The sequence below is a fragment of the Toxorhynchites rutilus genome, chromosome 3 (genome assembly GCF_029784135.1).
Source record: "Toxorhynchites rutilus septentrionalis strain SRP chromosome 3, ASM2978413v1, whole genome shotgun sequence".
In the NCBI taxonomy this organism is placed as follows: Eukaryota; Metazoa; Arthropoda; class Insecta; order Diptera; family Culicidae; genus Toxorhynchites; species Toxorhynchites rutilus.
In genome coordinates, this window is record NC_073746.1 from 136,416,780 (window position 1) to 136,428,194 (window position 11,415).

Genomic DNA, 11,415 nt, shown 5'->3' on the forward strand with positions numbered 1-11,415 from the left:
CGCCTGGCATCCCTGGTAAACCCGTGCCGTAGTATCTAGTTTCTCGCCAGCAGCTCACACTGTGTGAACGGACAAGGCGAGTCAACCAATTGTCAAGCGAGTCCACCGGGTCAGTAGCTGCTCATTGTCAAGTCAGCTACTAGCAACGTATAAATGGGCCTTAAATTCAAAAAACTTTGAAGTAGCTCGCACGCCGAATCACACATGACACTAACTGGAATGATGTGTTCACACGGTGTGAGTAGCTGCACTGCAGTAACTGACTAGATCGACTCGTATGCTTACTCGCACCGTCTGAACCCGGCTTTAGCCAATCAGAAGGCGAGTTGCAAGTGGTCCGAGTTTGACAGAAGTGGTGGTCCGGAATCGGCCCCCTATTGTCATGTCTCGTCTCAGCGTAAGAGGAAAGAAAACGAATGAGTGATAGATGAATGGTGCTGCAAGGTAAATAGTTAAATAGTAATTAACGAATTGAAACAAACGATAGCCCCATGAAACAACAAAAATAATATGTCGGTATTGTCGCTTCATAAAAAACGCTTGTTGCGTTTTTTTTATGTTGCGTTCAGGATACGATGGTTTTAAATTGGATTGTTAAATTATTTATCAAATTTCATATTTTGGAGTTCAGGGTAAATATTTCAGTAAGTTGTTATGCCAATCTACCTCACTTATAAAATATAGTTGAAAGCTGAAAGTTGATTTAAGCAGTCTTGTTAAACAGTAAAATTCGCGTCGCTAATATGAAATATGTTTTATATTATATCGTATTGTGCTCGATAATTTTAATATCGAACGAGCGAGCGAGAACAAACGTTGGTTTTTATTTATGAAAATTGAAATAAATCGTTTCATATATCAAGTCTTTTTTTAACACAACTGCTATCCTATGCAATTTTACACTTACACTTGTGCTAAATTTTTCACAATACACGGTCATTGATATGAAATTTTACGAAGCAACCAACACAAAAGCTCATAATTTTTTTTGCTAGAATTAATCGTATCACTCACCTTACTTGCAATATCAAAATGCCCCCTACTTGCATATATTTGCAATGCCGATTTCCCCCGGGCACCTTGGTTATGATATTTTTGTTAAGGAATACAATTTCGGTAGGAACAAAAGCTCCCCCTTGTTTCATGTATTTGAAATGCCGATTTCCCCCAGACAGCTTGGTTTTGATGTCTCTGTTAGAGACCCGCCTCATGTGTCGTCAATTTCGACCAATCAGAAGCAAGGCGTTGTATTATAGGTGGACCGCAATGTCAAAATTGCTGTTCGGCCATTGCTCGTGAAAAAACAAATTTGTTTACAAAACAAGTCGTATCTTTAGGTGACAAATGCATTCGTTGGCAAAATAGCTGCTCGCGCTTTATTGCCGAATCATAACAGTGCAGAAGGATGTTTCGCCTTTCTTTCCAAGCAAAATGTACTTCTGTTTGGCTCCCATCGGCGGAGAAAAGAGTACTATCAGCTTACGGCGATGGTGACAAACAATAACGCTGATTGTGGCTCCACTGATTTCGCTCAGGAAGGAGGAGAATGCTGTGCATATACCGAGAAGGAGATCCGGAAAGGGCTTGTAACGGTAATTGGCTAGAGCAAAAGGAGGTTGTGCACTATATTCCACGAATATATATTTGCTTATTTTTTCCTTCAATTATTTTCCTTAGCGAGTTGACATTGAAATCATAACCACACACCCAAACAAAAAGTAAATAATTCTGAAAGTTACGTCTCGCTACTCGTCTCACGTCATGTCCTGAAAGTGTCAAGAACGAAACACCTATAGTTCAGCATCTTGATCAGAAGTGAGTCTTTACGTTAGGATAGGGGTTGAGATTTTTCAGTTGTTGGATAGTTATAGCGAATTCGTTTTTAAAACTGAGTCAGTGCCAAACTGACTCTGTAATAAAAAAACGTTTTCAGTTTCACGAATGTGGTGGTTTGTTGGTGTGCGTTATATAGTTTGATTTGTTCATATTTGCTACGACAAATGTACAGTGTCGACATCTGGTGACGATATTCGTGCTTGGGAAGTAAATTATTCTCTATCAGATCAGAAGGACCAAGTGCGGTGTAAAAATATAAAAGTTTGAATGAAAATTTTTACTTCATATTGTTTGATTCCCTAACACATGTAGTTCTAACACTCACTTAACCATTTGTCAATGCATTTCCTGTTTGATCCACAAATAATTACTATTATAATATAAAATCATCATTAGATCATGATTTTGAAAGCAGGTTTATTCCACCTGAATATCCATCATTATTTCCGCCTCCCAATGAAAGAACACGTAGCTTAAAGCTGTCTACTCGAATATACTCTTCAAAATCAGAATCCGAATTGGATTACGATTCCAAAAATACAAAAGCAAAAGCAGCAGGTTTTCCATTTTCATAGTCTTTATTTTCAGATTTTCCAAAACAATACTCGGAACTTGACAGTTCAGTATAGTTGTATTGGTGAACCCGAGTGCCAACTCGTGAAACATCTCAGTGCGAAACTAACAGCTTTCGGGGCGAACTAGTGCGACACTGAGTGCGAAACTGAGTGAATAAAAAAACGTTTTGACAGCAGTTAGTGCGGCACTAGGGTTGAAACTGAACAAAAACGAATTCGCTATTAGTTTCATGACGTATATTATTTTCTTCAATATAAAAAAAATGGTTCTGCAGTACCGAAATCGATTGAGGCAAAAATTTCATCAATCCATACGATACATGTCCATACACGATACACGATACATCTCCATACGTTCCATGTTAGTTGTTAGTAGCAAAAGGTAAAAATAAACAGTATTTTTGATCGGTTTTATAGTTTTGTGGTAAGTGGAAAACAGTAAAATAAACTCTTTTGTTTCAAAACAAATTGATAGTCCTGAGAAGGACTGGAATGGTTTAATGGGTTGTACGGAATCTGCTGCGTTCCAGTCGGATGTAGCAGTTTAGTTTTGGGAGCTGTAGCTTTTACGGATTCGCTGATGCTTTCCTCGACTTTGGCGCCATCGGCTTCTGTGCGTCGATTTGCGAGGGTTTGATTGGCACCACCACGACGAGCTAAACGACGGATAGCGGGTATGATACGATGCGATGCAATGCACTAAGCTCCTCTGCCTCCTTTGCCGTATCCAATTGTTGATGTGAAGAGGAGCGCACCAGCAATGCACACTAGATTAAATTCGATGCTTTCCGCTGATCCTCTTCTTTGCTCCCTTTGCCGCACCGCATCCATCGTTGGTTGCCGATGGCTTCTTCTCCTTTGCCGCACCGTATGGTGTTGGTTGATTTGTAGAGCACTGCACACTAGAAGCCCAGATATTTGCCGATCTGAGCGTTGAACAAGAATGAGAAATCCAAAAATGCTACCGTCCTTTTATACTCGTATCTGTTGGTATGCGAGAAATAGGCGCCCCCACTCGCTCGCCATGCAAATATTTGACTTATCGAGGAACGAAAGAAGCGAAGCAGGCGAAAAAGAAATGACGTCAATTTCGACCAATCAGTACCGTTTGGATAGGGGTTGAGATTTTTCAATTGTTCGATACCCAGTTTCTTATATTTTCGAGCGGTTATAAGTCCAATGTCGGTCGAGCGATGAAATGTGCTACAAAAGCGCTTGAATCTAACCACTCCTTGCCTCCCTGCAAGCAGCACTGCCTATCGTTTCTGCTATAATTATGAAGATAACTTGAACAGAGCGAAACGGCATCACTGCAGCGATTGCTTTTTCTCTTTCTCTCTAAACTGTCATTTGAAGCACAACAGAGGATGAATCCGGAATCAAATTTGGTAGTTATGGATAGTTCTTTTTTACTTATAGCATATAAATTATGTATTCCTAATTTATTTTCAGAGACAAGTTCAACGATTCGGAGACAAAATTGTTGATATGTTGCGTCGAGGTATGCAAAGTAGCAGGAATAGCAGAAATGTGCGATAATGCAGACGACCGAGAAAATCGTTGTTGTTTTATGAGAGCAGATACTACTGGAAATATCTACGAGGAAAAAAGGGCAGCGAAGCCAATTTGATTGAGTTACAAGTTTCTCCTGCCGATGATGGATCAATACACTCGTCTCGTAATTACCAACAACAAGTTTGTTACGAACATAACCAAGTTGAAGTCCCGCGAGTATGAGTAGATTGTAATTTATTGTTATATGATATAAATTTCGTTTTCTCAATTTCATTCCAGGAAAAAACTCAACCATCGATGCCACCGGAATAAGATGTTGCAGCTTCCGCTGTAGTGCACAAATACGACAAAGGTTGCGGCGAAGAAAAATGCAGCTGTCGGGATTTCACAGATGATACAATTGCTGCGGATTATAGAGCGGGCGGAACGCAAACACCAGTTGCAATAACGCACGAATTCCTGGACTTCACCGAAAAGGGAAACCTGATGGAAACCGATAGCATTGGAACGGTTGTGCTGGACCCGACGTTTTCAAATTGAATTTCAGTAATGTGTTACTTAATTTTAATATGTAGTTGAAAATGTTTAGCTCCAGATAGTTCATAAGAAATGTTACTTATTCCGTCTAGCGGATTCATAATGCTATGTTAGAGTTAAAAATAATGTAACAATAGCTTTAATTTATGATAAAAATAAATATTTATAAACAATTTTTTTTTGTTTCAACTTTCTCGAAAACATATAGAGCCATAATAAGGGTCGAGCAATTTTGCATCCGATCGACGTGGTGCCAGATTGGCACAGTGTTGGCACGAAATTGCTTGTCAAACACGAAGATTAGGTTGCAAAATGGCACGATGTCGGCACCGTTGTCGACACCATTTTTTGGGACCGATTTGACACAACAATGTAGAGGGGGTAGTTAATTACATGATATTAGGCTGTCAAAAAAGTCCTGCGGTATTTCCGCGAGGTGTCGTTGTAAGCGCGTAGTTCTAGTTGTATTCATTGTATCGAGTCATACTATAGCTTGTTGGAAAGGTATTTTTGCTATAATATAGTCCTTGACCGTGTTTTGTTTGGTTAAGTCGTTCGTGAGTTATAGTGTCGCAAATATGGAGCAAAATAAAGAGAAAATCCGACATATTTTACAGTACTACTATGACAAAGGCAAAAATGCATCTCAAGCTGCCAATAAAATTTGTGCAGTTTATAGACCCGATACAGTTTCCATTTCCACCGCACAACGATGGTTTCAACGTTTTCGTTCTGGTGTAGAGGTCGTCGAAGATGCGCCACGCTCCGGAAGGCCTGTCGTCGAAAATTGCGACAAAATCGCTGAATTAGCCGAGAAAGACCGGCATAGTAGCAGCCGTAGCATCGGCCAAGAGCTGGGGATAAGTCATCAAACCGTTATTAACCATTTGAAGAAGCTTGGATTCACAAAGAAGCTCGATGTATGGGTGCCACACACGTTGACGCAAAAAAACATCTTTGACCGTATCGACGCATGTGAATCGCTGCTGAATCGCAACAAAATCGACCCGTTTCTGAAGCGGATGGTGACTGGCGATGAAAAATGGGTCACTTACGACAACGTGAAGCGCAAACGGTCGTGGTCGAAGCCCGATGAAGCGGCTCAGACGGTGGCCAAGCCCTCATTAACGGCCAGGAAGGTTCTGCTGTGTGTTTGGTGGGATCGTCAAGGAATAATCTATTATGAGCTGCTTCCCTATGGCCAAACGCTCAATTCAGACCTGTACTGCCAACAACCGCTTGAAGGTAGCACTCATGAAGAAGAGGCCATCTTTGATAAACAGAGGCCGCATTGTCTTCCATCAGGACAACGCCAGGCCACACACTTCTTTGGTGACGCGTCAGAAGCTCCGGGAGCTCGGATGGGAGGTTCTTTTGCATCCGCCGTATAGTCCGGACCTTGCATCAAGTGACTACCACCTGTTTTTGTCCATGGCGAACAAGCTAGGTAGTCAGAAGTTAGCCACAAAAAAGGCCTGTGAAAATTGGCTATCCGAGTTTTTTGCCAATAAGGAAGCGAGCTTCTATAACAGGGGTATTTTGAAGTTGGCATCTCGTTGGGAACAAGCCATCGAACAAAACGGCGCATATTTGACTTAAAACAGATGATTGTAACTAATTTTATGAACAAATGAAAATTCAAAAAAAATACCGCAGGACTTTTTTGACAGCCTAATATATATTATTTTATTCAAGGTGAAAAATTGTTATAGAGTGCCGCAATGTTTTGATGTAAAAATCTCATCAATCCGTCATGAAATGACTGAGCAATACGCTTTTGAAATTGGACATTTTTCACGATGCGATCGATATTCGTTTTTCAATTTGTACCCCAATATGTTCCCGAAAGACGTAATCCTACGTCAAAAAAGTAGAGCTTTTGTTTCAACTAATGATGCTTTTTTATCAGTCTCGCTTGTTTACTTTTATCCATACTAATCAACGGAGACTTTTGTATCGGGGTCATTCACTTGTTTTTTCAATCTTTTCGAAGCAGAAAATCCACAAATATATTGAATTTTTATTATTTTGGGCCTATACTATCCAATAACTTAACCTAGATTTTTCAAACGTCCTCTTCATAAATCGAAGGTTTTCTTGTTACATATTGTTTCAATAATTAGTTTTAGGGGTATTATTTGATGAGTGTGCTCCCTTGGCCGAGTGGTTAGCGTCATAACTAACATGCCGGGTGTTCGGGTTCGATTCCCGTTCTGGTCGGGGAAATTTTTCGTCAAAAAAATTTCCTTCGACTTGCACTGTGATCACGCGTATTCTAGAACTTGCCACTCAGAATGCATTCAAGGCGTGTTATTTGCAATAGAAATCTCAACTAAGTACTAATAAAAATGACGCAAGTAATACTACGTTGAGACGGCGAAGTTCCTCTAGGAACGTTAGTGCCATTGAAGAAGAAGAAGAAGAAGAAGGGTATGATTTGGGTTACAATCAAAACTTCAAAGCTAAAATAAACAAATTAAGTTATCACAGTTCCTTTTTTGTGGAAGAACTTGGGTGATATTCACACTATATTCTTTGTTTAGTGGCCGAGTGGTTAGCGTCCCACAATATCATGCCGGGGTTCGAGTTCGATTCCCGTTCTGGCCGGGGGATTTTTCGTCAAAGAAATTTCTTCCGTTAATGCCATCCAAGAAGAAGATATTCTTTGTTTACATTTATTGAAATAAATTTCAAAACCTCAAGGTAAGTTTAATGAAGTTCGCTATATAACAATGCCAATTAAAATAAACATTGAATAAGCTATCAAACTTTGTTCAAAAGTAAATTATAAATTTTAGTTTCCTTCGATATGATTGTGGAGACATTTTTCCGTTCCATGTGGAGATATTTGAAAAAATCACCTGGCATCCCTGACTATGACCCACCCACAGTTTTTCTATGGATTTGATAGAACCTGCTAAAACCTAAGACGCTAAGGCTGATGTCACATTAGGCGGATTCCGCGAGTAAAACCGCAGCGGAGGATCTACAGTGTATTGTGAATGAGCCATGTCACACAGAGCGGGGCAGTTTTGAAAGCGAATTTATATCGAGAAAAAAACCGTCGCGATATCCGCGGCGGTGAATCCGCCTAATGTGACATCAGCCTAAAACATATTCGCGATGACGGCGGAATGGTGTCGACATCCGGATACGACATTTTTTTTGCTGCGTTATTTACTACTAGAAGTACGTTGTTCTCACCCTAATTTAAACTATTTTCTATGAATTTTCAGATATTCTCACCAAAACTCACCATTATAATATAAAATTATCTTTAGACATAATTATTGTATGATAATTTTTCACTATTTGCAAGCAAAAGTGATTTTCATTTACATAGAGTACTAATTTGATTTGGGAAAAATAATTTTCATTCATAATTTTTATTTTAAAAGTGTGTTCATTTCTTCTTTCGAAAACCCAACAAGCCGGCTTGCGATCACAATTCGTATAGGCCGTTTGCAATATTATCCTGTATTCGTAAATTGTTAGAGAAAATGATTCTACTTCGTTTGGACAAGTGGGCTGAAACGAACAATTTGCTGTCAAATACGCAGTTTGGCTTCCCCCGAGGTAAAGGGACGAACGATTGTCTCGCGCTGCTATCTTCTGAAATCCAAATCGCATTTGCTCGCAAAGAACAAATGGCTTTCGTTTTCCTCGATATCAAAGGGGCATTTGATTCAGTTTCCATGGAAATTCTCTCAGAGAAACTTCGTGGACTTTCGCCAATTCTGAATAATTTCCTGTACAATTTACTGTCAGAAAAGCACATGTTTTTCAATCATGGCAGCTTGAAATCTTCTCGATACAGTTTTATGGGCCTACCACAAGGCTCCTGCCTAAGCCCCCTCTTGTACAGTTTTTACGTCAATGATATAGATGATTGTCTAACTAGAGACTGCACGCTGAGACAACTTGCAGACGATGGAGTTATTTCCATCACGGGTACTAATCCCGCCGTTCTGCAAAAATCTTTGCAGGATACCGTGAACAACCTGTTCACGTGGGCTCTCATGCTGGGTGTCGAATCCTCTACGAAGAAAACCGACATGGTCGTTTTTTCTAGGAAGCACGAACCCGCCCAATTCCAGCTTCACCTATCCGGCAAACCGATCAGGCACTCGATGTTTTTTCAAATATCTTGGAGTATATTTTGATTCTAAATGTACACATTGCGTATTTGAAACAGAAATGCCAGCAAAGAATCAATTTTCTCCAAACAATAACTGGAACATGGTGGGGCGCCCATCCATGAGACCTCATTCAGTTGTACAAAACAACAATATTATCAGTGTTAAAATATGGCAGTTTTTGCTTCCGATCAGCTGCCAGGATTCATATTCTCAAGCTGGAGAGAATACAATATCGTTGCCTGCGTAGAGCCATGGGGTGTTTGCTTTCGACACATACGATGAGTCTCGAAGTCTTGGCAGGAGTACCCCCGCTTACTCTTCGGTTCACAGAATAATCCTACAGACTTCTCAACCGTTGCAAGATCATGAATCCATTGGTGATTGATAATTCGAAAATCTACTCCAACTAACTCCTCAGTCAAGTTTTATGTCTTTATACCATAAGTACCTTACCCTATGACCCTTCACCCGGCATCTCCAACCAAGTTTGCTCCCCATACTTTTGTAATTCTTCTGTCATTTTTTATCTGTCCATGCGACAAAAAATCCATGGAACCCCAGATCATCTACGTTCGTTACATTTCAGCAGTGCATCGCAGGCGTTGATTCGGTTTAAAAGATTTTTTACGTCAACTCGTGTGGCACCCATACATCCAGCTTTTTTTGGAATCCAATCTTCTGCAAATGGTTCCAAACGGTTTTATGGTCTATACCCAGTTCTTGGCCAATCGAGCGTGTGCTCACATGCCGGTCTACTTGGATAATTTCAACGATTTTATCGATTTTATTTCCACGACGATTGGCTTACCAGTACGGGGTGTATCTTCGACAGCCACTACACCAGAACGAAATCAATCAAACCTACGCTGTGCTGTGCGAATCGTTACAGTATCGGGTCCATAAACTACACGAATTTTTTCGGCCGCCTTCGTGGCAGTTTTACCTCGCAGGTAGTCAAAACGTAAAATATGGCGAATTTCTTGCTTGGTGGACTCCATCTTTGACGCGCTATAACTTGAGACTAAAAAGGACAACCACAACACTGTCAAAACGACATTTGTAGCACAGATTGTCGTCTTTAAATAGCCTTATAGTATGACCCGATGCGATAAGCACAACACAAAATATATGTTTAAGTGTTGCCATATATTGACAATATACGACATTTCTTTTTCTCCAACCCAATATTTCATACGATTTTAGTTATATATGATCCATATTTTGATTGATATTTTTTGCGATTGTGATTTGATACGAGTTTTTTTGTGATTTATCATGTGCAAAGTTATACAATTTGATGTTTGCTGGGTCCTCGCATGATAATCCCAGCCATCCTTCTAGTATTAATATCATTTTCGCTGTACAATTGCCCATGTTGCCACATCCTGGAAGACACTCGCTTAAGATGTTCGGCACCCCGTCATATACAGAAGTCATTCGCTAACTGGAACTGGATCTTCAACTGGACTCATCTATAACGTACGTTAACTGGGCTACAAAGCAGTTATGTATCAATAAAAGATGTCATCTTCAATTGGAAGTATTGCTTTTGTTGTTTTGTAGTCCAGTTAGCGAGTAAAATTCGATAATTGTATTGACTTTCCGGCCCACTGAAACTTTCCTCGTTGCTTTGATGAAAACTTGAATTGAATTTGAGTGATGCATGAAATCTTGCATCTGATTACTTGTTTACATTCGGAAAAAGTCTCGCAAATTTGTTTGATAGAACGAATTATTGCACACAATTTTGTGTTGCATGCACCATTCATGGGAACGAAGTTGAACAAAAGAATGCGTAATATATGATTTACCTTCGCATCCGCTCGCAAAACATACCTCTTTAATTTGTTAAATTGCTCACTTGTTATATTTTTTTTCACTGCTGACGTCTCAGGCGAAAAAATTGCTGAATAAATTTGCTGGTACATATCTTTTTATATAAAAGAAGGATTTTCCCACGTACGTGTAAAATATCATCACGGGAGAACGGCTGATCAGATCTGCGTCATCCATATATTTTGCGAGTTTATCTTCACCCAAATTACAATGATAGATTACTTTGGAAAATATTTGAGATGATTAGAAAAATTCGAAAAAATTGACTATCCATATCTGTATATATAAAAGAAGGATTTTCCCACGTACGTGTAAAATATCATCACGGGAGAACGGTTGATCAGATCTGCGTCATCCATATATTTTGCGAGTTTATTTTCACCCAAATTAGAACAATAGTCTACTTTGAAAAATATTTAAGATGTTAATAAAAAATTGACTGTGCATTTATTTATATATAAAAGAAGGATATTTATAATAAAAAAAAGTGAAAATTTGGAAATAAGAAGTACGCATATGTATATTTCGCAGTGAACATCATCATTTGGATCAATTTTACAGATCTAAACGATTACATACAAACACTCTTGGAATATATTCGTTATTTTTTGATAACCAAAAATATTCTCCAGAAATAAATTATATGGCAGAACAACGTTTGCCGGGTCAGCTAGTTATAACATATATCGTGAGAACAATTCTGCGTAATATTCATTTCAAAACTTCTCATAAACGTTACTTTTTTCGTAGAGTGACCCCGCTATATAGAAATCAAAGACGTAGTCCTACGTCAATAATTATGTCAGCGCATGCTATGTTGCTCGAAACTCCACCATCTTCATTTCCTTTTTTTCCAGGAATTTGGTCCCAAATCATTGAAATATTTTGTAGAATTCAATTTTGTTCATCAACGAATCATAGCAGCCCTGTGAATTTCATCGATAATGTCGCGGGACCGTATATATCAAAACAAAGAG

The 11,415-nt window shown here is 39.2% G+C and overlaps 1 long non-coding RNA gene across 1 annotated transcript; it reads left to right on the forward strand.

Moving 5' to 3' along the window:
- Positions 1 to 3,755: 3,755 nt before the first annotated feature.
- Positions 3,756 to 4,573, forward strand: LOC129779761 (uncharacterized). The gene is made up of 3 exons (XR_008743764.1): positions 3,756 to 3,799; positions 3,864 to 4,142; positions 4,206 to 4,573. It is a non-coding gene; the product is annotated as an uncharacterized LOC129779761 (long non-coding RNA).
- Positions 4,574 to 11,415: the final 6,842 nt, after the last annotated feature.